Source organism: Thermobia domestica, chromosome 9, assembly GCF_964235325.1.
Source record: "Thermobia domestica chromosome 9, izTheDome1.hap1.1, whole genome shotgun sequence".
NCBI lineage: Eukaryota > Metazoa > Arthropoda > Insecta > Zygentoma > Lepismatidae > Thermobia > Thermobia domestica.
In genome coordinates, this window is record NC_137462.1 from 238,484,163 (window position 1) to 238,511,658 (window position 27,496).

Consider the following 27,496-nt stretch of genomic DNA (forward strand, 5'->3'; position numbering starts at 1 on the left):
TAATCATAATTCTTCGTCATCGCTTGTCTGTAGTATCAAACAATGTTATTTCAGAAACAATTTTCTACTGCTCATTTAACCTTTCTGTCATTTCGAACAGACAGTAGTTCACGGAATAATGAAAACAGAAAAGTTATGTGCAAAGATAGTACTGATAAGATTTGCTTCAACAGAGAAAGGAACGGAGATATTGTAAAATATTTTACAAGACATTATTGAATATGTATTTTTGGAATTAGTGGATGTGTACTTTTTATAATAGTTAAGGTCATATTGAAAGAAAAATTGTTATGTTTGAAAGAACAAAGGAAGAAACGTAAATATTGTAAAACCTTTTTCAGTACGTTATTTTATTCTTTTACTCGAGATTTCTTCATGGTTTGTTATTAAAATACTTACCAACATATCCTCATTATATTGTCCTTACAAATCAATGTATGTTGCCAGCAAAATGGTTTAGATTGATCGAGCTCCTGGTGTGATAACCACAGTATTTCATGTCACTCCCTCCCTCCCCCCCGCTATTACAAAATCCTTTCTAAACTAACGAGTATATATTGACAGTAAAATAGTTTAGAATGATCGAGCCCCTGATGTGATGACCATAGCACTTCTTGTCACGTAACCCCCCCTTTACGAAATCCCGGCTATGTGCCTGATTGAGAACTAATGTTAGAAAGCAAATAATTTGTTCTCTAGTGTAGAGATTTCTTAAGTAATTGGTTTCCTTCTATTACGTTTCCTATTATACGTCTAGATTTATTGTATTAATTATTTGTTGTTTACAACTGTACGCAATCTTAATAATAGACAAGTGCTTATATAAATAAGATTAACAGTTTAAAAACTGATCATTTATAAAATATGTTTGGCATATCTTATTTTATGTTTTTTACTTACCGTTACAGTAAGTATTAAGAGGGAAAGGTGGTAATAAATATGGTACTGGTACTGAACGAAGTAGAGCAGGAACCAGATTTCAACATTGCCTTCAAGAGAGAATCATGAACAATTTGTCATCCACTTATATATATTGTGCCAAATTGTTCATGATTCTCTCTTGAAGGCAATGTTGAAATTTGGTTCCTGCTCTACTTTGTTCAGTACCATTATAGCACATAAATGGAAGGACTTGTAGCAAAAACAGCCCTTGTCAAAACAAGATGTTTTTCAGAAAAATGAATAGAAAGCAGCATGTTTGTGCATGTTATAGAAGCTATCAGAGAAGACATGTATAAAGAAACAGATTTGCTGACTTTCTTATAGTATGTACTAGAGAAAGCTCTCTTTTTCATTCTTCAGAGAAATTTTGTTTTGGCAAGAATTATTTTCCGAAAAGTCTCTCAATCTGGGTAAAAGTGAGGAAGAATGCAGGTGGGCGCTGTTACCCTACTTCCACAAAATATCTATGGCGTCCCTCCACTTCCTTAAAAATTACGATGGGCAAAGAAAGGCAAGGTGGATTGCGTGATGTGATACATCCCTCTACCTTTTAAGATCCGCTTTTACCCCTGAACTCAATTGATATTTTTAATAAGATTATAGACATGATTATATACTTGCAGGCAGACAAGATTATATATATATAATAATTATCAGCTGCTAGTATCTATCATTTGTGGAGAGGTAACCCTTAGGCCGCGCCGTGATCAGTTTCGCACACGACAGAATAAAGTAGCTTATAACTCAGCCACTATTAGTCCTACACTAATATTAGTATGCATTTTTTGAAAGAGCATAAAATGCCGAAAAACTTTTAGAGGAAACATTTTTCCGAATTCGATCTTGTAAAGAATCTGTGCCTAAATAACTGACGTCAAGCGCAACCAATATTGAGTTGAGTTGAGTTGATTTTGAGTTTAACGTCCCTTTTCAGCAGCGAGGCTATATGAGACGTGGACCTACTGATTAACGTGGAATCCGAACCACATGAGCTCCCGCCGGGAACAACCAATATTGAGTAAAAATGAAAATAACAAAAATAAACTATTATATTTAGTTCAAAAATGCACTAAAATTAAATCGCAGAAGACAATTAGACAAACATAAAATTAAAAAAAAATTTGGATGGTCTAGTTCCAATGGTTACGGAAATGTAGTGAATAATAGAAACGTCTAAAATTTCGGTTTTCCTTTTCTTCCCCCTCCCCTCTAGTGACGGATTTTTTCTGGCATCTGGCATTTTTGTGATCAGTGATGGGTTCATATTCGAAAATATCGAATGCCAAATTGTTACATGATTCCCCTTAGACCTCAACTTTTAAGCCCCGATGCCTAGACTATAGAGCGCCATTACCTTATTCCGCCACCAACGAATTTCAAGGTCGTTTCCTTCACACTGTTTTGTACGTGTTTTGTGCCGTTTTATGCACCTATTCCCACGTTTTATGCGTCACCGTGGGTCAAAATGGGCCTACAAATATGGCGGAACAAGTTAATGCTGTTCTGCCAATATCGAATTTTGAGGTCGTTCCTTTCACACCGTTTAGTGCCTGTTTGGTGTCGTTTTGTGCGTCACCAGAACTGGGTCAAAATGAGCCTCTAAGGTGGGACAACAATGACCCACTGTTCAATCACTATCGAATTTCGAAGTCGTTTCTTTCTCACCGTTTAGTTATTGTTTTGTGCCGTTTTGTGCACATGTTTCCACGTTTTGTGCGTCACCGGAAGTGGGTCAAAATGGGCGTCCAAGGTGGGACGAAAATGACCAACTGTTCCACCACTATCGAATTTCGAGTACGTTCCTTTCGCATCGTTTAATGTCTGTCTTGTGCCGTTTTACGCGCCTATTTCCACGTTTTGTCCGTCATCGGAAGTGGATCAAAATGGACCTACAAATATGACGGAACAAATTAATGCTCTCCGCAACGATGAATTTCGAGGTCGTTTCCTTCAGATCTTTTTGTGTGTGTTTTCTGCCGTTTCGTGTGCCTATTTCCACGTTTTGTGCATCACCGGAAGTTGGTCAAAATGTGTCTCCAATGTGGGACGAAAATGACCTACTGTTCCACCACTATCGAATTTCGAGGTCGTTTCTTTCGCACCGTTTAGTGCCTGTTATATACCGTTTTGTGTGTCTATTTCCACGTTTTGTATGTCACCGGAAGGGGTCAGAATGAGCCTCCAAGGTGGAACGAAAATGACTCACTACTCACCCACTATCGAATTTCAAGATAATTTATTTCGTATCGTTTAGTGATTGGTTTGTATCGTTTTGTGCGCCTATTTCCACGTTTTGTGCGTTACTAGAAGTGGACAAACTGGGCCTCCAAGTTGGGATGGAAATGACTCACTGTTCCGCCACTATCGAATTTCGAGTACCTTCCTTTCGCATCGTTTAGTACCTGCTTTGTGCCGTTTTGTGCGCCTACTTCGATGTTCTGTGCGTCAGCGGAAGTGGGCCAAACTAGGTCTCCAAGATGGGACGAAAATGACTCACTTATCCACCACTATCGAATTTCGAGGTTGTTTCTTTGCATCGTTTAGTGATTGTTTTGTACCGTTTTGTGCCCCTGTTTCTACGTTTTATGGGTCAAAATGAGCCATCAAAATGCCAGGAAAGAGACCAACTCTTCCGTCACTATTGACTTTGGAGGTCGTTTGGTTTGCATAGTTTAGTGCGTATTTTTGTACCGTTTTGTGCGCCTATTTCCACATTTTGTGTGTTCACCGAAATAGGTCAAAATGGGCCTATAAGTATAACGGAATAAGTTAATGTTATTGAGTGATTTCTACCGCTTTGTGCGTCAGTGGACGTGGGTCGAAATAGGCCTTGAAATTGGGGCAAAAATGTCTTTCTCTGACATATTTGTAGGACCTCTTTCACCCCCTTCCGTTGGCACACAAAACGTGAAAATATGCGCAAAAACGGTACAAAACAGGAACTAAACGATGCGAAAGATGCGACCTCTAAATTGCATACTGGTGGGACAGTGAGTCGTTTTCTTCCCACCTTGAAGGCCCATTTAGACCCATTACGAGTGATGCACAAAACGATGCGAAAGAGAACCACCTCGAAATTCGTTGATGGCGGAACAAGTTAATGACGCCGTACTATAGCGATGTTCAATAGCTTTTATTCTTTGTTTATTGTGAAAACCATCGCGGTCCTCAAAATAGCCACTAAAGCTGACTCCTGTTGTTCATTGCTGACAAATCTTTTACGACAGAGTTTTTTTCAAGTTTAGAAAGAGAAAATAACCAAAGGGGACTAAGTCTGACAAATAGGGTGCATGAGAAGGAAATTCAAACTTTGTTTCATTGATTTTGACCTTCGCGATTACGGATGTGTGACTTGGTGCATTGTTTTCATGAAACAACGCTTTCTTTTTCTCCAAACACGGCCATAATTTTCTCTATTTCATCATTCAAACGCTGGAATAAGTTTGCATAATACTCGCTGCTCATTGTTTTCCTCTTTTTGAAGCGTAATCATTGACAATTATATTATGTGGATCTTAAATTGACGTCATGACCTTTCCAGCAGATGTAATCGTTTTCGCCTTCTTTGGAGTTGATTATTCCCTTTCAGACCATTCTTTGTGACTATTTTTTCATTTCGGGTACCAAGTGATGGACCTATGTTTCATCCATGGTTATGGATCGACGCAAAATCTCGACTTTATTGCTCGCCAAACACTCGATTGAAACGTCCTAACGACACTGCTTTTGTTCCATTCTGAGCGAACGCGACACCATTCTCGCGCACAGCTTTCTCATGTCCAAATTTTCAGTTAATATGCGATGTACTTCATTTTTCTTCAAATGCCTGTTATGTCTACTAGCTTGTGAACTTCCAATCGATGGTCATCCAATACCATTTTGTGAATTTTCTTCACTATATTTGGCGTGGTTACCTCTTTTCGTCGACCACTGAGATGATTGTCTTTCAAGCTCGTATAGCTTTGTTTAAACTTTGCCACCCAATATTTTAGCGTTGTAAACGAAAAAGCAGACTACCTCAGAGTAGAATCCAGCTCGGTTTTGATATAGATTGTACTAGACCTTTCAAATGAAAACGGTGTGTCACATAACGATGATCCATTTTTTCCATGTTTATAAATTCATGAAGAGCTTTCACTATTGATGGCTGCCAAACAGATACTAAACAACATAGCATCTTCAAACTTCAAACTTAACGTATATAAGGTGGGTACTTTCGACTATAGTAATATTTTCCAAACAACAACCGCCATCTATACATCAGGTCCAGTATTTCTGGGACTTCCCTCGTACTAATTGCGTGACAGAATATTCAGTTAAAGTGTACATGGTAATATGAAAACCTTCCATAAAGGGAAATATGTAGCTATATTATCTTCATACTATGAACGTTTTTCGAAGTATTGCATTTTCCTTAGATCTCTGTTCTTGCCTCTGTGAATTTTAATTAAATTATTTTTCAACTAAAACCTAACTGAATATAATCGTAATATCTTTATGCATTGTGTTTGAGTGATAAATTATAAATATTACTGAATAATAGGTATGACATTTCATCCCATTTAATGTTGATGACCTAGTGAAGACTCTATTTTCTATGACATGCATTAACCACAATATGAAAGGAATCCAATACACAACAATAAAAGCCCAGGAACAACAGAAGCGACAACACGAGAGAGAGGAGAAGAGAGATGTCAATTTATTTCGTTGGCATAATTTCCGAGAACTTCGTCTCGACCCCTTTGTTTATTCTTGCATTATTCTGACAGGTGAATAACTAAACTTCTCAGACAATATTAATAGATTTTCCTGAGCTGAACAATACTTAATAATTCAACAAGTTTAGAGAAGTATGATTACTATTTATAGATACTTGAAGAGATGTGAAATGAATTACAGAATTTACAAATGAAAGTCAAAGTTACAACTAACTGCAAGAGAAAACAGAATGCAATTTCTGGGTGTTATCTTGCATCAAAAGAAACATTTGAAGTCAGTGTGTTTCTTTTCATCATTATATACTGTATCCCTTAATTGACATACTATAATTGCTTGTTGCGCTAAATTTACCAGTATTACTTTGCAATTACTGTGAATCTATGATTCTCATGAAAAATGAAAATAAATCTTTCAGTTTGACGTCCCACTATTATGCCCTTAGGCTGAGAGAGAGAGAGAGAGAGAGACGGGGGGAGGGGATTAAGACAACTGACTGGAAATCGAAGAGTTGGGGAATGAGAATGTAGGAGGAAACGAGAGTACTTCGAGGAAACCCATAGACACGATATTATCCACCACAAATTTACTTGGCTTGGGATCTAACTAGGGTTCCCATGCACCAGAAGTTAGCTCTCTACCACTGACCCACCGTACTCCCCTCCATGATTCTCATCTACCAATGTTTATTATAAGCCTAAAATGAAACAAAAAATCACCTTAATTTAACTGGAAGGACACCTATGATATTTGCGATCCTCAGTTGTGAAACTTCTCTAAAACGTTCTCCGCTTCTTCGATTCAAGATTTGAAAAAAATGGCCAAATATATTGTTCCACAAACGATTCTAGAGACTCCATAATCACCTATGCTTGATTGAGGATGGGAGAAACTTAAGAGGTTATACCAGAAGTTGTACTTATGAGCGCAGTCCGGCCTCTGATAAGTTATTTTTCATTCAGTACTAATTTGAGGCATTGTGGACTTCGAAATCAATTTGTACCCGGTGTACATATTATATATGGACATTCTATATTCTGTCTAGACTATTCAGCACATTAGGCTGTAAAATTCTTGCCTACAGAAGGCCTCTCAAAACTCCATCCCTTATACAACAAATAAGTTTCTCGAACAATGCGCTAGATAAATTTATTATTATGTAAAATAAAATTTGAAAGTAAGTGAGAGTTTTTGATAAGGTTAAAAGTTTTTATAGTTCAAAATAATATTTCCGATGACATTTTAAACCCAGTACACATGTTTTTGTCTACTGCCATTAATATGTTATAGTTTAATAAAGTGCTTCATATATTTTCAAAAGACAAATTTGGAAGTAAATTATTGGAAGTGGTTTCAGCATTTATCTGTGCTTAAATTTCTTTTGTGTTTTCACAAGGCATGTCATTTCCAATGGGAATGGAAGTGAATCTTAAAGGAAAACTAGCCTAAGGAATGTAGAATTTACTAAAGTTATCTATAATGTAAAACAATGAAACGTGCAATACATTGTACATATTTACTGAATACTTGTATGTAGTATATGTGTCTAAGATTACCTGTGTGTGTTGAAAGAAAGTTGTTGATATATATATATATATATATATATATATATATATATATATATATATATATATATATATATATATATATATATATATATATATATATATATATATATACCTCTACATTTCCTCATGGGAATTTTGTAAAGCGACAGTGTTCGGAAAAGCGGTAGGCAGTAGTGGATGGAGAAGAACCAAGGAGTGTGGAACACGGGTTGTTTGCGCACCTCGTGATCGACGATCGAGGAGCAAGGACTGGGAATCTAGTTACGTGAAAGAAGCCTCCCAGGGGTAGCAAAATTGAATTTGCCAAAGAACAACGTGGGCAAGGACAAGATGCAGTGGCAAAAGTACGAAAACGAGTCGAACTTGAGAAAGGAAATTGAAAGAAATAGAGGAGAATAGGAACAAAAGGCTTGACAACACAATGGAAAGAGGCACAACGAATAAATTTTATAAGAATTTTTCTTTCTTTTTTGTGTTCCTTCCTTACTTTTATGGTTTTGTTTGCTATCTATTTTCACTTTAGTTACATCAGAACTCATGATTTATTGAATGTAAGAAAGTAACGAAACAACGAAACTAGATTAACGTTTGTACGTTCTTCCAACATCGAATTATGGTTTATTTCATTATAACATGTTATATTCTGTACAGAAACTATTCTTTTATATGTTTTGATAATTGCTAGGTGATTTAGAGCTTGATAATTTATGCTACTTTTAAGGGCCCCAAACTTTTATATGGGCTTTATTTATATATATAAAATAAGAAAGTTTCCTTTTTGTGGGGGGGGGGCAATCGCCCCCCCCCATAGATCACTCCTGCTTAGAACTTATTAGAACTTGATGGTCATGTGGGAAGAAATAGTACGTGCGCCTCCGTAGTTCATTCTCTGGATTCCCAAACTTAATGGGATGATAACATTATCGATATTAGGTCACTATTAAGAATTAGGTATCGTTAGCTATTAGGTCAGTATTTTGTATTGATTAATCGATGGCATCTTTTGCGTGGCAAAGTTAATGCTCTGCAGCTTACTATTACAGTCCGGCTCAAACCTCCTGAAGTTTAAGGCGTGTTCTCCTTTTCATAATATCCAATGGAAGTTAGGCGACGTTGTCTAATAGCTTTCTTCCTGGATTAGGAGAAAACAATTTCAAAGGTACTTCCTTAAGACATATATCACCATAGCGTTATACATTTAGGGAACGAACTTTGTTTTTCAATATCTTAATTTCTCGCGTTGATGTTTCACGTTATGTTTGTACACGAAAAGAAGTGAAATCGTAGCACCTACACACTATTGACGTTCGACATACATCAAAAGGTTTGAGCCTGACTTTACATATATAAATTAATTTTAAAACGTATTTAACTCTTTATGACGCTATTTTTTTGTTTTTGACCAACATTTTTTAATTTTTCTTTCTTTTAGTCATAAATAACATACTTTCAGAAAAAAACAAGCAAAATCAGTATTTTCTTCTTTTACGTAGATGTTGGGAGTTTGCGACTTAGAAGTCCCGTCAGGCAGAAAACGACTAACATATTATAGTAACATATTTTTATTTTCATTCTTTATATAGATAAAGCTACGGATGCTATTGTAATAATTTAAAACTTTTGGGTTTTTCATATCATCACAATTTATTTTTCACTCCTTTACATATCATTTGTCATTATTTTACTTTCTGTTATTATTTGAATAAGCGTAAAATAACAGTTGCAAAAATGATATTACATAAATTTCAAGGCATTGCTGTCTTCAAATAGTTAGAATTAGGATTTAGATTTCTGGGCTTTCGTCATCTAAGGCCATTTAGCCCGTCACGTTTTGAGGGATGACGTAACTCGGCGAGCACACTGTCTGGGGAAAGGAAAGGAAGGAAGTGGCCTGGGACCTATAAGTTAGGTACCACTTCGGCATTTGCCTGGTATCTATTTCATTATCATATGGAATGTCCTCTAGAAGAATATCTTCTATTTTCTTATCATGAAGTATTCTAAACATCATTCCTACAAAGGACCGAAAAAGAACTTGCTACGCAATTTTAGTGTATTTACTGTATTTTGCAACAATGAAAAAAGATCCTAAACGGAGCGACACCAACAAGTGTGAAGAACTTGAACCAACGCCCGGCAATATTCGAGACCTCTACATCATTTGCAAAATTAGCATGAAAATATAGGGGGCTGAGCTTCTACCATAGAATCCTAATAATGTAGACCCCCATATGGTAGAATTATTATCCTTGGAGGTTATGCTCCCTATTTACACGTATGTTTGAAATGAAGAATATAAACTAGTTAAAAATTCGGAACAGTTTCTTTACATATATATCACTACTAATAATCTATATTGAAAATATAACAATCAATGCGCAGGCTTGAAGGGAAGATCCTAAACTGCCTGCCACTGTGTAAAAAGTTAACAGGACTTCGTGGTCCACCTGTAATTTAATTCCATAACACACAATAATATAGAAATATTTGTAATGACTATTTCTATTGATCATATATTACCTTATGAAATACGAAAAAAATACACATATGTTTGGAACTCCGGAAAGTAAAGAATATAATGTTCAAATATCAGCCCACACAATCACTAATCAAAAACAAACAACGTAATCCAAATGCGCTAAATTATATTAGTCACACACACACCTGAACACTAAGAAGCATTTTCTGCCATCTCGTGATATTTCCTAGAACCATTAGAAGCAAGACTGTGCGGGGTTCCGTCCGGTCACTAGCAACAAAAGGATGTTTACATAGTATAAAACGCAACCTTAAAAGGTCTCGACTTACAAGTTCCGCCAGTTGATAAAGGGTTAATACACAAAGAACACCTTAAATACATGAATGTATTAAATACAGCGTTCTTACAAAAATAGAAAATCTGCATAAGCTATTATAAATGCATTACACAAGAGAAATACGTATTTCTAGGCAGATCCGTAACTAGAGATTTCGGCGCCCGCTACACTCACCACACAAAACTTTTCCTTCCTCTTTTTTTTTTTTTTTCAAAAAAGAGAAGCAGCTTTTCTTGTTATATTATGATTTTTTTATCAAGCTGCTTGAACGGATCATTGCAACAGCCAAAATCAATTATTATGTATTCTTTTACAAAGAAGAGCTGTTTTCAAGAGGGTATTTTGGACTTTTTGTTAAACTTGACAAAACTACCTTTGATTTGTATACATGCCCACTTGGAGATCAGTTATGGAAATTTACTGTACAACCATTTGTAACGTTTCCTACTATCGATGACAATACAATAGAAATTATGTGCTTTTAAAACGTTCGAAATGGGTGACAGCATTAATTTCCAGTAATAATTGTAAACTTTTGTAATTTTATTCTGTATGTGACCACACTAATAGCATTTTAGTTTCGATTCTTTTAATATCAGTAATTAAACGGGTTGAATTTGTTAATGATAGACTTTCTATTATTAGTTTTAGGGGTCAGTGGTGTGATGTTATCGTTGAAAAAAGAGAATATTCAACATCTGAAAACGGAGAGGTTTAGTTTAAAGAAATTAGAGAACCAGGCGAGAGGGAAATACCAGATTGAAGTGTAATAGATTCTCGGTTTTAGGAGGTTTTCAGAGCACTAATGTTGAGAATATTTGGGTTCAAATTAGGGATAGCATTAAAATTTTCAGCAAGAGAAAAATTGGGGCAGCGGAAATATGTAGGAACAAATCATGGTTCGACCAGGAATGCACCAAACTAACGGAGAAGGGAAAATAGGCGAAACTGCGTTGGCTACAAATTTCGTACGATACAACTACACTAACTACACTCAAACGAGAAACTTCCAAAATGTTTAGAAGAAAGAAGCGCAATTTTTTGAAAGCTTAAATTAATGAACTTGAATATAATAATAAAAGAAAAGAATCGAGATTAGTTCAAGGGTATCAACGAATTTAAGAATGGGTACTAACCTCGCGCGTATATATTAAAGAGAGACGACGAAACAATTCTTACTGATACAGATAGCATCTTGAATAGATGGAAACATATCTTTGACGATTTGCTTAACACGCAGCCAAAAACTAACGTTCGTGGGGAAACAGAAATACCATAAATCTCGAACAGAACAGAGGTAGAAATTGCTATAAAGAAATTAAAGGAACAAATCTCCGGATGTAGATGAAATTCCGGCTGAGTTAATTTTAGCTGGAGGCGAAAAATTGTGGCACAAAAAAGAAAAACTCATTCTTCTTATCTTGAACAAGGAACAATTGCCGCAAGAGTGGAAAGAATCAATCATTCTTCCAATTCACAACAAAGGCGACAAGACTGACTATAATAATTATCGAGGCATTTCTCTTCTGTCAACAGCCTATAAAATTCTTTCAAACATTATATTAGCAAGATTGATCCCCATACGTAGATGAAATTATTGGATATTGTCAGTGCGGATTTAGACGAAATCAATCAACTATCGATCAGATATCTACCATTTGATAAATACTCGAAAAGAAATGGGAATGCAATACCCTGGTACATCCGTTACTTATCGATTTTAGAAAGACTTGCGATTCTGTTAGTAGAGAACATTGTACAACATTTTTTCAGAATTTGGAATACCGAAAAAGCTAGTTAGATTAATTAAGATCTGTTTAAACGAATCCCAAAGTAAAGTCCGAGTAGGAAAATTCATGTTCACGAGTACCTCGTCGAGAATGGCTTGAAACAAGGAAATGCATTGTCGACGGAGTACGCTATAAGGAAATAAAAATAGAAACCAGGGCCTAGAGCTGAATCGTATTCACCAGGTTATGGCGTATGAAGATGATGTAAATCTGATAGGAGATGATAAATGCAAAGACATTATTAAATGCTTGCTGGTTTAGAAGTAAATGCAGAAAAAACTAAATATATGGAAGTTTACTGAGATCGTAATACTGCACATTATTGATGCGTCAAAGTGTCAAATAATATTTTCGATAAAGTGGATACATTCAAGTATCTAGGATCAATATTAACAGATCAAAATCACACCCACGAAGAAATTAAATGTCGACTGAAAGCAGGGAATTCGTGTTATTACTCAGTTCAAAATCTTTTGTTGTCGCGAATTCTGTCTAGGAATTGGAAGATCAAAATATATAGAACGATAATCATGCCTGCTGTTCTGTATTGCTGCGAAACATAGTCGCTTACTTTAAAGGAATAACGCAAACTGAAAGTATTTGAGAACAAGATCCTGAGACGAATATTCGGACCTAAGAGGAACGGCAATCATTAATGGCGGAAACTTCATAACAGCGAACTGCATAATTTACACCCTTTACTAAACATTGTTACTATTCATCAAATCTAGGAGGCTCAGGTGGGCAGGTCATGTAGCGAGAATGGAAGAAAGTAGGAGCGCCTTCAAACTTTTGACTTGAAATCCAATCGGAAAACTTGCATTAGGAAGACCTAGACGTAGGTGAAGGACAATATTAAGATGAATCTCGCAGAAAGAGAAATACAAAGTAGAAATTGGATTCAGTTGTTTAAGGACAGAAGTCATTGAAGAGGTTTTATGAACGGATCATTGAACCTCCTAGTTTTATAGGCCATAGAGTTAGTTCTTTTACAGTAAAAAAAAAAAATTGTTAAATATAACGGAAATTCAGAAGGTTTATGTTTTGTTTGTATGTAGATAGATAAAACAGACCACAACTGATACGTACACATAGAAAACATATCCTGGCGATACAACTAGTTTGTTGGGGTCCACTGTGGCTCAGTGGTAGAGCGTTCACCACTGGTGCTTGGGGTCCCGGGTTCGATCCCAGCCCCCGCCAAGTGAACTTTGTGGTGGACAAACACCGTGTGCTTGGGTTTTCTCGGGGTTCTCCCTTTTCCTCCCACATTCTTCATTCCACCATTTTCATTCATTTCTCATAATCACCGTCTCCTTTAGCCTCACCGGCATAACCGTGGGACGTCAAACTCAAAGATTTCATTTCATTTTTCATTTCACAGCTAGTTGATGGAGAAATGATCCCAATAAATTCCTTCAAATTGGAAGCATTTCATGAATCAATGAAAAAATCACTGGTAGTGATTAGTCTTTGAAAAAGATGAAATTCGTTGGGTTAAGTTCTGACCTTTTAAAACCCTATTCTATGATTTCAAACATGTTATTATTCCCCTTGTTTACCTTCATTTTTAAGATTCCTGTGCAAACAGCAGCTCGCATGTGTCTCTTCGTTCCTCTCATTTTCATAGCTTCATTCTCACCACCGTGATTAATCCGATTGGGTAGAAAAGCGTGATTAACTAAGCTAACTTATCACCATCGAAACGCCGAACATGTATCTCAGACTTTGACTGTTTGTGATTTTTGAAAAGGCTCGTGCATACATTATAAGTTATTACTCGACAACTTGTGTATCACATCGTCATTAATAAATCGGATATAGTAACTTTCTTTAAGTTATAAGTAAAAACTCGTTGTGACTCTTATTGAAGATTTTGGGTTGCGAGTGGATTGACCGAAAAAATTTTTGACTTTTTTTTTTTTTTTTTTTTTTTTGCAAACACAATAATATTGATTTAATAGAGGACCAATTCTTTTACGGGGCGCTGAGAGTCGTTTGCTCTTTTCCCACAGCTTTTTTTCTTCTTACTCGTTCGGCGCCCCCTTGCTATCAGCGCCCGGAGCGACCACCCCGCTCTCCCCCAACCCCCAGCTACGGCTCTGTTTCTAGGAAAGAAAATATAAATTTTCGCGAAGAGAGACTACAAACTAAAATAAACGTCACATGAAGGAGATAATATGAAATTTAGTATTGTATATCCGTAAAAAATTTTAGTACTGTATATCTGTATATCCATACCTGCATGAAGAGTAGAAATAAATTACAAAAACTTTCTTGTATGTTACTAAGGAGTTGGGTGTTTGTTCAATAGTGCGGTTATTCGGAACAGGTGTGGCGCGCACTTCCATAGAGCGTGTCACGAAATTATAAAATTTAGAACTTATGAAGCATTTAAAAGTTAGTTAAAATCAATTTTGAGACAGAATCTATCTATGAACGTCTCTTAATACTCAATATTATACAGAGTCACGACGTCATAGGAACTTATAATTTTACACTACTATAATTTATAATAATAATAATAATAATAATAATAATAATAATAAAATCAAGTTAATATGTCGCGAGGTGTTCGATGCTCAGTAAAGTACTTCATTAATCAAAATAGAATAGAAACCACAGTACTAGTAGTCAATATTCTGGTGGGATGAATAATTTTGAGGAATTATGTCGCATGTGTCAATTGATTTTGATTTTTGTCTAAGAAAACACAATTAACGGTTTAACTGTGTTACGGTATGTACTATCTTCCTCTGTGGGCCCGAGTTCGATTTCCGGTAGGAACACTCGGTAGAAAAAAGTGAAAAAGCTTTTTTCAGGCCAGCTATTCTGAGTGAGGTTTTCGTGGGTTTTCCTCAACCACATTAGACAAATGCCGAGATGGTACTTAAAATATAGGTCCTAGGCTGCTTCCTTCTTTCCTTTTCTTCGGATAGTGCGATCGTCAAGGGACGGTATCCCTTGTATGTAATTGGCTAATATGGTCATAGATGCGGAAAACCTACAAATCTAATTCCTAATCCTAATTCTAATCATTTTCCCCTGATGCTGAGATTCCTTGTCCCATATGAACTTACGGAGAACAAAGTTGTATATGTTTTGTCATGTTGTATTAATTCCTTCCACTATTTCTTCTAATTCTTGCAAATTTAACCATTTGCATTTATCATTTGTAGTATTGTATTGTATTGTATTTATATGATATAACCTTCCTTTTTGCAGGTTATACTTCCAGAAGAATATAGACTGAAAGTATTTGAGAACAAGATTCTGAGACGAATATTCGGACCCAAGAGGAACGGGAATGCTGAACAGTGGAAACTCCATAACGAGGAACTACATAATTTATATGGTTTACCCAACATTGTTAGGGTCGTGAAGTCTAGGAGGCTTAGGTGGGCAGATCATGTAGCCAGAATGGAAGAAAGTAAAAATGCCTTCAAAGTCTTGACTGGAAGATCAATCGGAAAACGACCATTAAGAAGACCTATGCGAAGATGGGAGGACAATATTAAGAAGAATCTCGTAGAAAAAGGAATACAAAGTAGAAACAGGATCAAGTTAGCTAAGGATAGAAGTCAGTGGAGAACTTTTGTGAACGCGGCATTGAACCTTTGGTTCCATAAGCCATAGAGGTAGGTAGTTAACCTTCCTTCTTCCAGAATATTCAGACAATATTACTTTCGATTCAGTACATAACTTAATTCAAATACTATTAACTTTATAAAATAGCTAATTCTATATTCAAATAGGACTCCATCGTGGCTAAGCGATTGGCGTATGCGCTTTTGTCGTGGGAGACCCGGGTTCGATTCACGGCGGGAGCTCTTATTCCACATTACTAACTAGGTCCCGTCTCATATATCGTCGTTGCAGAAATTGACGTTAAACTCAAAATCAACTCAACTCTATGCTCAAATATGAAAATATGAATGAAAATCTTTCCTACAATTTCAATTTCCCTCACATTATATGGATGGTCATATGCCAGAGTAGTCTATCTACCTTTTTCACCAATTTTGAGTTAATGATTGCTTGTTACATAAAAAATGCGCTTTTCTTATGCCAGAATGAGCCAGTGGCCCTTTTATTTTGAAATTAATGCTGATATTGCCTGGTTCATTCTGGCGTAAGTAAAAGCGCATTTTTTAAAAATGTAACAAGCATTCCTTAACTCAAAATTGGTGAAAAAGGTAGATAGACTCCTCTGGCATATGACCATCCATATATAGTTGCCTCAATAAACTAGCTTTAAAATCATTCTTCCTGTTGTTATTGTAGTTCCCATTAGATTTCAACTTAAGTTTAGTGAGAACGTAAATCTTTCCAACGTATATTTCATGAAGTGACGATGCAATCTCAAACAGTTATCAGCCTGCTATTTCTTTAACCTCATATGATAGATCTTTACGCCGTTTGCCTATGGTTTCATGTTCTACCTATAGACATTTAACTCTCCAAGAATTTGAAGAGTGTCACTGTGGAGAAATGGATATCGTAGAACAAGAACATTCCGAAATACGACGCTAGTTATTTGAACGATTACGAGAGAGAGAGAGAGAAAAAAGACAAAGAATGGGAGATACAGGGTTAGTATAAAGATTCATTCGTTTTGAAAAGGCTATATTTTCAAAAGTGTTACACGTACACGCATGGAAGATAATGAAAAGAATCACAAACTCACCCAGCTTATACACTCTCTATAAAATTTCAATATGTGTCTCTTTGGTGACACAACACACACGTCCAGATGATGTCTTTTCTTGCTTTCCCTCTATTTTTGACAGGTACCGTACTAACTTCGTACTGCAACACTGCCACACCCGATCGGAAAGATAATAGACTCGTGCTGCCACCTGGAGCACACCATACAAACTTGGTGAGTTTGTGGTTCCTTTTATATATCTTGCACTTACGTGCATCTAATAAATTTGAAAATATAGCCTTTTCAAAACGAATAAATAATTTATCCTAACCCTGTACTTTAATTTTGTATTTTAAGCTTTAAACTTTAGCTATCGATATTGAGATATATTTACGTCCTGCCAAGAGTGAGGCTATATATGTTGAAACCTAGAAATTAAAATGGAATCTTAACCAATGCAGTACGCTCAATGCTTTCATAGTGGATGTCAAAGCCGAGAGTTTCTGCACTAAAAAAATGGAACATTTGCCACTAGACCAGATAGGGACTTTGCAAAGGAGAAAATAATTTGCATTCCATTTTTAAAAGAACGAAACATATTAAAAAGAAAATAAATAATTATAACTAAACAATCACGAATAAGACTATTTCGAGTCTGAACCATAAATTTCCGATTATTAATTAAATAATAAAATCCAAATATCTGATGCGAATCTGAATCATAAATTTCCGATTCCTAATTAAATAATAAAATCCAAATATCGGATGCGAATCTGAATCATAAATTTCCGATTCCTAATTAAATAATAAAATCCAAATATCGGATGCGAATCTGAATCAAAAATTTCCGATTTCTAATTAAATAATAAAATCCAAATATCGGATGCGAATCGGAATACAAGAATTCAGTTCTCAGTCCAAATCTAAGTCCAAAATTACAATCTTACTATAACACCCAAATCCAGTTTTGATATATCCAGATTCAGATATTTCCGTCATCTGTACTTGACGCCTGGCTGTAAACTAAACACATCCTACGATAGTAACTACCAGTCTCCCTAGTGATAGCCTCTTCTCAAACGAAAGTAAGACTACAGTTTCTATATTTTCTCATTTCTCCATCAATATAACACTCTTTGAAAGGTATAATAACATTGAATTTGAAGTTATAATTTGATTAAAATGAACGTAACGATAAAACTGATTATTAAATTTGATTAGAACGTGATTTAACTTTAAAAGGGTAACGAAACAAATACAAGCTAATTTAACTTAAACAAATATCTCTTTAATATTTTTAGTTTTCTGTAAGTGGTTTTACTAATTAAGAAAGGTATTTTAAACTGTACTTCTAAGAAATCTATATATATAAAAGAGAACGTACAAAATCCTTTGTCCGCTCATCACGCTAATACGGCTGAACCAATTTCTTTCATTTTTGGGGGGTTATTAGGATTTGGACCCTAGATGGTTTTTATCATATCACTTTAATTTTTAATTACCAGTGTCTTGAGATAATTGACCATTCAAGTGTCCATAACGTACAAATCCTTTGTTATTAGTTCATCATAGGTAAAAATAAACGTATTTATATGCAACCCGCATGACCGTGTCACTCGGCGGGTTAACATAAATGACAGGCGATATACAGCGGAAAATAGCTTGAATCTTCTGTTTAAAATTTTTTAATTGATTTGCTTATTTTTACAGACACTTTTACAATATGCCAGCACCGGGATGACCGCAGCGAAGCGGGGCGGGTTAACATAAATGACAGGCGATATAATGTTAAGATTTACTGCAATCTTCTATGGTTTTTATCATATCACTTGAAAGCGAAAAAGTAAAAATTATCTAAGTAACAAAGTTTATTGCGTTCCGGGGTGACCGCAGCGAAGCGGGGTGAACGCTGCTAGTATATACTAGCAGCGTTCACCCCGCTTCGCTGCGGTCACCCCGGAACGCAATAAACTTTGTTACTTAGATAATTTTTACTTTTTCGCTTTCAAGTGATATGATAAAAACCATAGAAGATTGCAGTAAATCTTAACATTATATCGCCTGTCATTTATGTTAACCCGCCCCGCTTCGCTGCGGTCATCCCGGTGCTGGCATATTGTAAAAGTGTCTGTAAAAATAAGCAAATCAATTAAAAAATTTTAAACAGAAGATTCAAGCTATTTTCCGCTGTATATCGCCTGTCATTTATGTTAACCCGCCGAGTGACACGGTCATGCGGGTTGCATATAAATACGTTTATTTTTACCTATGATGAACTAACAAAGGATTTGTGGACACCTGAATGGTCAATTATCTAAAGACACTGGTAATTAAAAATTAAAGTGATATGATAAAAACCATCTAGGGTCCAAATCCTAATAACCCCCCAAAAATGAAAGAAATTGGTTCAGCCGTATTAGCGTGATGAGCGGACAAAGAATTGTACGTTCTCTTTTATATATATAGATTATTTTAGTTTTGTCCTGTGTACTTTTAGCGATCAAGAAGGAAACGAAATCAAACATAATAATAATAATATTGTAAATAGTAAGTCAAATAATCTCTGCTAAGCAAACAACGAAGAAATCCCCTATCTCTACAACAAGACAAGTTCAATTTTAGAAGTTCTGAAAAATTGGATTTAAGATTGCATGAAATATTCTAGTGTAATAAAACGAAAATTCAGATATAATTCTTACTTAAATATATAAGTTCATCAGTTCGAAAACTAGCCTTATTTTATACAGTGAATTTTCAGGAAGCAAGAAGAGCGCAATACCAAGTGCGCGCGCTTTAGCCTCACGTAGTTAAGGATCCGATTTCCAATGACGGAGTATAAAAATTTGAACTCATTATGGGTTCATGGATTCCACCTTAAAGTTTAAGTCCACGTCTCATATAGCTTTAGTGTTGAAACGGAACGCTAAACTCCAAAGAACAACTAGAGCCATCTGTTCGTCTTGCCTTCGTCTGTCTCTGGATACAAGTCGAGCGAAAGTGGTAAAAGAAATATCGGAAACGATTTTCTGATGTAGACTCATCATCCCAAGAATATGTTACATCTGCACTGATAAAAAACTTGGCATACATAAAACGTAGGCTACATGCGTAAATCCTGTGGTTTCTTAGACTTAACGCACAACCCTATGCAACATTCTGCAGCAAATATTATATAACTGAAGGTATGTTTTGTACGTACCTTTCGCGTAAGTGTTTCATCTAAACGTACTTTCCGTATGACTGTATATAGGTGGTAAGGATGTCACATACGAATGTTCGTATATAACATACAACTGACGTATTAACATACATATACGGAAGATTGTTGGATGCCAGACATCCTACAGCGGCATTATGTAACATCCAAACGGGAAAAGGGCGGTACATATTTATCATATGGATAACGTATACTATGTACAGATTTTCGTAGTAAACATAAAGATTCCGTATATTTCTACAAGATATCACTGCCACGGATTTGTCTCCACGTCTCCTTACCCTTTTTCTGCTTCAATGTTAATCACAATAGGGCAAAAGCGTGAAAAATGTAACATAAGTTTCTTTAGTAATTCAATATCTCTAGAATAGATATCTTCTTTTGCTTCATCAGTCTACTAAACTTGGAAGAGGTTGAAACTCGCTGCAACTTCCGATGTCAATATCTCTATTTTAGGTATCCCTATATTCCAACCTAAAGTGGCTAAAATCTATCAATTCGGAAAAATTAAATATTTCAATTTAACTTCCCACGATTATGTTCTTTAGGGTAAGAGAGACGGATGATGGGGCAGAATGAACGATGATGGAATAATTGGTGGAATGAGAATGTAGTAGGAAACGGGTGTAACTTGAGAAAACCCAAGAACATGATGTTATTCATCATAGACTTACTTGGTCTGTGATCGATCCAGGACCCAAAGGTAAATTCCCTTCCATTGAGCCACCGTGCCCCCTCTATCATTTCCAGTATAGCATAAATTCTAAAGAGCAAAAACGATATGTTATAAACGGTTACCATTCTATAGATTTAACCAGAATCCTAATATAATGTGTTAAAGGACCAAATTTATAGCTTAACATCTAATATTTATTACATTTTTTTAACGTATGTATTTATGTCATGTTCTAAAAATACTTTTCCTTGTTCAAAAAGTATCATACACATAAAGAAGAATAAAGTGAAATCAGGAAAAAAATAGAAACTTTGTAGAGATCAGCGTTATATGAGAATCTTCACGAGATTACTGAGGCGAATGAGAAGATGTGATATGTTTTGCGAACTTTTTTTTTTTGTGTGTGTGTGTGTGAAAATAAAAACTCGTATAGGAGTTAATGGACATTCATCATTATATCACATACATTAGTGAATGACATTTTGTCGTTACATAAGTCCTATATATGTCCCGGAACATTGAAAACTGTAGTAGAGCTTTAAGGCTAATTAAAATATCTACGGAATTTCCAATGGACCGCGATGGATGTGCCTGTCACGAGATAATACTTGGATGTTTAAAAATCCACCTGTAATTATTTCTTAAAGAATCCACAAATATTCCAAAAGAATATTACACGAAAATGAAAATGAAATTTTTCAGTTTAACGTCCCACGATTACACCAGTTAGGCCAAGAGAGACGATGATTGAAGCAAGTGAATGCTGATGGAAGAATTGGTGGAATGAGAAGATGGGAAGAAACGGGAGGGTCCCGAGAAAACTCACGGGCACGATGTTGTCCACCACATACTTACTTGGCCGGGGACCGAACAAGGGACCCCACACATCAGGAGTAAGCAATTTACCACTGAGGCACTAAGCCCTTCAAACCTTACACTAAGTCTCATTTCCGGGACATAAGTGGATATTCCGATATCGTGATATTCCTTGGACGTTTATGTATGTATTTGGTGACCTCTGAAGCACATGAAATTTTATGGAGGGCGTACTTTGAAGCTAACACTTATGGAATATTTCAAAAGGTCTTCTGAAGTACACGGAAATACGTCTACGGTCTAAAATACTATACGGGTCAGTAAAAGATTCAGTTTCATTTATCTCCTTTCAAAGGAGTATTTCTTGTTTAATTTATAGTATGATTCAAATTTAATATAATAATACATACTGTGTATCATTAAGCATTAACAAATTTCATTAAATGACCTTAAGAGATATAAAAGTGTAAGCTAATGAAGAGGTGTGTGGTCTCCACGTGAAACTCAAAAGTACATATATGATTTCTTTACGAGGACACTAAAATGAGTGAGAAAATGAGCAGAGAATAAAGGAAACAAAATTATTCAACAATATGCTCCTTTCCTTTTGTTCTACCATTGTTTTAATTCGTGGGAACAAGGCGTTCACCAGGAATATTCAGTGAAACTGGAAACATAAAGAACATATCTTGCGCAATACAATATATTTATATGCTATATATGTACAAAAGAGATACAAGCGTAATTAGTAATGCGAAGGCTCTACAAAAAAAGTGACCGTGATCTGATTAACATTTTGATGCTCTTCCTTGAATTTGTGTGAAATTGTACAAAGGACAACACGAAAATAATAATGAAATCATCTCAATGCCAGCAAGAATATCCGCTTTATCATCTTTCTGTTCGTACGCTTTTCTTTGCCTTCAGTTTTTAGTACCCGCATTAACACTTTTTACGGTTCCTTTCCTGTATCTTTTATTCTATTTAAGCACATCCTTTCGCATTCTACACCCTTTTATGCATACACAATGAAACATAGCGTCAGCATTAAACACTTTATAGTAGGACGTACATACTGAGGAAAACTGTTGATTTTGGCCTTGGGATAATCTGTGCTCGGACTACGTATAACGTGATATTAAAACACTTTCAAAGAGGTCAACCAAATGGTTAGAAAAATCAGAAAGAAAAATTAAGTTTTAATTCTGCATTTGTGTACCCTAACACATGCTTGGAAGTTGTGGCTATTTTTAAATTTTTCATTCGGTGAACACGAAGCCCTAGCAACAGAGCTCTCCAGTCTATTGAGAAGAATCGTATTAGCTCGTATGGGTACAAGTTATGGTATAGAATATATCGTCCCTACTTTCTTTTATTATGTTCCACTTTGTATGTGTTCTTACTAGATCAATTCTCAAAGCATTCTCTTGTGTTCCTCATAGTATCCTTCAGCTGCCAAGAATAACTACGTACTAATATTAAATTCAAAATTCTAAAGATTGCAATTGATCCCTGACCAATTAAGTTTGTGGTGGACAACATCCAGTCTGTGAGTTCTCTCAAAGTACTCTCACATTCTCATCCCACCAATCTTCATCGTCATTCACATGCCTTAATCATGCGTCTCCCTTAGACTAAAGGGCATAATTGTGAGGCATTAAACTGGGACATTTCGTTTCTTTTGCATTTTTATGAAGAAACAGCATTACACACTTCTAGTCACAAAAATTTAAACTACCTTCCAGAGATTAAGTAAAAATACTAAATGCAAAAAATTGAACATATATTTTTCAATTCCTAATATTCGTGCATACAAGGAAATTTATAATCCCACCATTCTGATAGGATGTAATATTCGTAGTCTTACAACAGCAATACACGTTCTGGAAGTTGCCGCCAAGTAAATATACCTAGGTATAAATCGTGTGTAGAGTACAGTCATATAAAAAGAAATACACAAAACATTAAAGTCAAAACCCAGCATACTGAATGATACGGTACCGGATTATTCAAGCCTGAAAGCAACAGGATCACCAAGAAAACTAGATACACAGAGGGAGCACTTTTGAATTCATGAATTCATATTAGCGTGGTTTCGAATGCGGTTTAGTAGAAGTTTTTTTTTAAAGTACGAAATATGAATTTTATTGCAAAGAACATTCGCGGAATGAAATGAAATCCTTCAGTTTTACGTCCCACGATTATGCCAGCTAGGCTAAGGGAGGCGGTGATGATGAAAAATGAATGGAATGGTGGAATGAAGAAAGTGGGAGAAAACGGAAGAACTCAAAGAAAACCCACCACACGGTGTTTATCCACCACAAAGTTCACTGGACGATATTTCTTAGTCCTAACTGCGGAAGACCAATACAAACGGAAAGCATTTAACAAACAGTATATTGCGTTCAGTATAGTAAGTGATTCGTCTATAGTTAACATTAGTTTTATGTATGAAATATATTTGGTATTCTAGCATTACCAACACACTGTTACACGATAATACAAATATACTTCTAAATTACTATTGTATGAAAACCAAATCCCCAATAATCGACGAAGGTGGATCATTTATGACACTCCGAAATGTTATTTATAGTAACAAAAGGGAAACGGAGATGTATAACTTAATTCTGATAATCATTGATTATTAACACATATTTAACTTTACATACTATGAACACAATATCTTATTTTGTTCTTTAGGTAAGAGAAAAGGGGAGAAATTCCCCTGAATAACGAAGAGAAACAGTGGTCTATAATTTATAGTTTTTAGAGCCAGTTGGCTCTTGGAAAAGTTAATAATAATAATAATAATAATAATAATAATAATAATAATAATAATAATAATAATAATAATAATAATAATAATAATAATGTTGTTTATTTCTGTGCCATGAACAGCCTAACGGCAAAAATACAGCACTTTATCAGGCAAGCTAAACATATATTACATACAATGTAAGCTACATACTAAAACAATAAAACATAATGACAAAATAAAGTAAAATAATATCGGATTAATAATTCCTTGTCAAATTAATACCTTTTTTTAGTATCAAAATAGTCGTCATAAATAGTAAAAATAATATTTGTCAAGCAATAATAATAATAATAATAATAATAATAATAATAATAATAATAATAATAATAATAATAATAATAATAATAATAGATAGATAGATAGATAGATAGATAGATAGATAGATAGATAGATAGATAGATAGATAGATAGATAGATAGATAGATAGATAGATAGAAATGTACTTTTTAAAAGAGTGTTCATTAGAAAATAGAAGTGTATTCAATAATATCATAACTTTCTTAAAATGCAAGATATGTAATAAGTCCCTTTTCAGCTTTTATGACGAGATATTCTTATGTCAATTACTTTTCTTAGCAACCTTTTTGTTTTCTGACTCCTCTTAATTCCCTGAAATAAATAGAATTTCTGAAAGTTTCACAGTCTTTTACAACTAAATAGTCTTCGTTTTGCGTAATCCCGGTAGAGGAAAAGAAAACATGGTAAAATTACAAGTAGTATCTGGTTAAATAAAATCTGTTCCGTGTTTAGTTCAATTAATGAATTTACATCACAAGTAGTTCAGAATCTAATGAAAGTCGAGCATTAGTCAATCATTGATATTTTCTAAAGTATGAGACCTAGGCGTAATAGTAAATAGTAAACTTACTTACCAAGCAGATGTTGGAAACTATGTTAATGAATCATTTAGGCGTCTGGGTTTATGGTTGAGAAATTCAAAAGAATTAACGAGTAACAGTATTTTAATTACAATATTTAATACATTTATAAGAAGCAAACTTGAGTGCGCTTCTCTAGTGCAGATTCCTTTTACCAATGTTATGCCGTGTAAATTTAAAGAGTTCAAAACAAGTTCTTACAACATCTATATTTTAAGAATAATAATGAGTCTTCACACAGAGAAAATACTTCATATAAAATCTTGATTTCTGAATTTAAATGCAACACTTTAACTATGAGAAGACAAGTTGAGGATCAGATGGTTTTTTTTTTTTTTTTTTTAATTAGTATATGGAATATTTGAAAACGAAGAATGTCTGCAGCAATTAACATTCCATGCCAGAAAAAAAAATACGAATTCGACGGATATTGTATTCTAAGAAATCCAATTCATCTGTACACCAAAACTCACCACTAGTGAGGATTTCAAGACATCACAATACTTTGAACAAGAGATAGTAAAAATATAGATTTCTTAATGACATGTGGTATGTTTCTACCTCAATTGAAAAATATATTTAAAGATAAATAACCAATACAGAATTGAACTTTACAAATTGTATTGTGCGAGGGTCGTTCTAAAATTAATGCCTCCTATTTTTGTGTTGACTTTATATGTCCGTGCCAGGTGTCGTTGATGTAGTGCTAATGCTTGAACCTTTCTCTTTTATTTGCAGCTGGTCCCGTTGTTCTGCGGTAGTTGGCGCCAACATAGGAGTGTTCCAAAATGGAGTCTGATATAGACGTGCATATAAAACAACGATGCTGCTCACTGCTGAAGGAATTGCGGCGATTGAACTCCATTGACGCTTGGTAAAGGTTTAGAAGATGATACAATAGACATGAGCAATGTAAGGCGGTCGGTACGGCATTTTCAAGGTAGTGAAGTTTAGCACAAGCCACGGCACGCTTGACACTGCAAAGCTTTCATCCCTCGCGGCGATGAAGAGCGTCTTGATCAACTCATCGCCGAATAACCACCAAAGAATTGTGTACAAAGCGGAATGTCGGCCTTGGAAAAAATGCTGGAACATCTTGGTTTTCGCTAAGTCTGTGAAAGGTGGGTGCCGCGGATGCTTACAGAAAATCACAAAACTCAGCGAATGAAAATTTGTCGGGACCTGCTGGACCAATACGAAGCTGAACATGACCATTTTTTGGATAGCATCGTCATTGGAGATTAGACGTGGTGTCATCACTACGATCCGGATTCCAAAAGACAGTGCATGGAATGGCGACATGCGAATTCTGAAGAAATTCAAGATACAGCTATCTGCAGGCAAAGTGATGTGCACAATATTCTGGGATAGCCAGACTGTGATTTTTTTGAATGTCCTGGAGCCTGGAGAAACTGTCAATTCAGCACGCTACAAAACGACACTGACAAAGCTAAAATCACGAATTTCGAGGGTAAGGTCAGAGAAGAAGACCAACTTTTACCTGCAACATGATAACACCAGGCTCTACACCAGTTTAGCGACCACGCAACTCATTGCAGAATTTGGCTGGACTATCTCACCACACCCCTCCTACAGATTTCCATCTCATTGGGCCTCTAAAAGATAGACTACGTGGCGAACATTTTCAAGACTCGGAAGCTGTTGTCAAAGATATAGGGAAGTGGTTAGCCTCAGCTGGTTCCGATTTTTACAAGCACGGCATGCAAACTCTGGTTCATTGTTGACAAAAGTGCATAACAAATCGTGGGAACTATGCGGAAAAATGACAGTCCGTAGCTAAAATATTGCTCTGTTTAGCTGTGCTGTTGTTATTTTTGTATCTCTATTAGTTTCCATGAAAAAATAGGAGGTGTTACTTTCGGAATGACCCTCGTATTTCCTGTCTACTTGTATGTATGGGTTGTATATATTGTGTATATAGAATTATACTTAGATTGTATATATATATATATATATATATATATATATATATATATATATATGTGTGTGTGTGTGTGTGTGTGTGTGTGTGTGTGTGTGTGTGACTCATGTTTAGCTGCGATTCTCCTTTTTATTGAGTGTACTGTATTTAAAAAAAAAATCTGTACAATATTGATATTGATATATTCCAAACTTATAATTGTACTGCCTATTGTAATAGAAGGTATAGGTCTGTTATAGGTAAATGCTAAATAAATAAATAAATTAGGTGCGTAGTGTTTATGCGAACAATAAGGAACTAATTAGATTTCACCTTTGTCCCAGTCTTTCTAGAACAATTAGTATAGAATTCAATAAATCTACAGTTTGCTTAGCCTAAGCGTAATGTTAAAATCCCCTAAACTTTGATTACCTAGTGCTGGTTATCTACAATATCAGAAAACTCCGGACAGTCTTTTCTAATTATAGATACGTAATTTACTTATCCAAGAGCTCATCTTTCTCACTTGTGTTATCACACTAACGGAAGTGCCTATTCTTCATGCGGAAAGAATGATATTTACGCAAGACCTTTGAAATTAAAAGAATGTATTCAACATGTACGACGAGCAATGCCTTGAGCATTGCCCCTCTTGATCCTCGCCCATGCAATATGCAATACAGC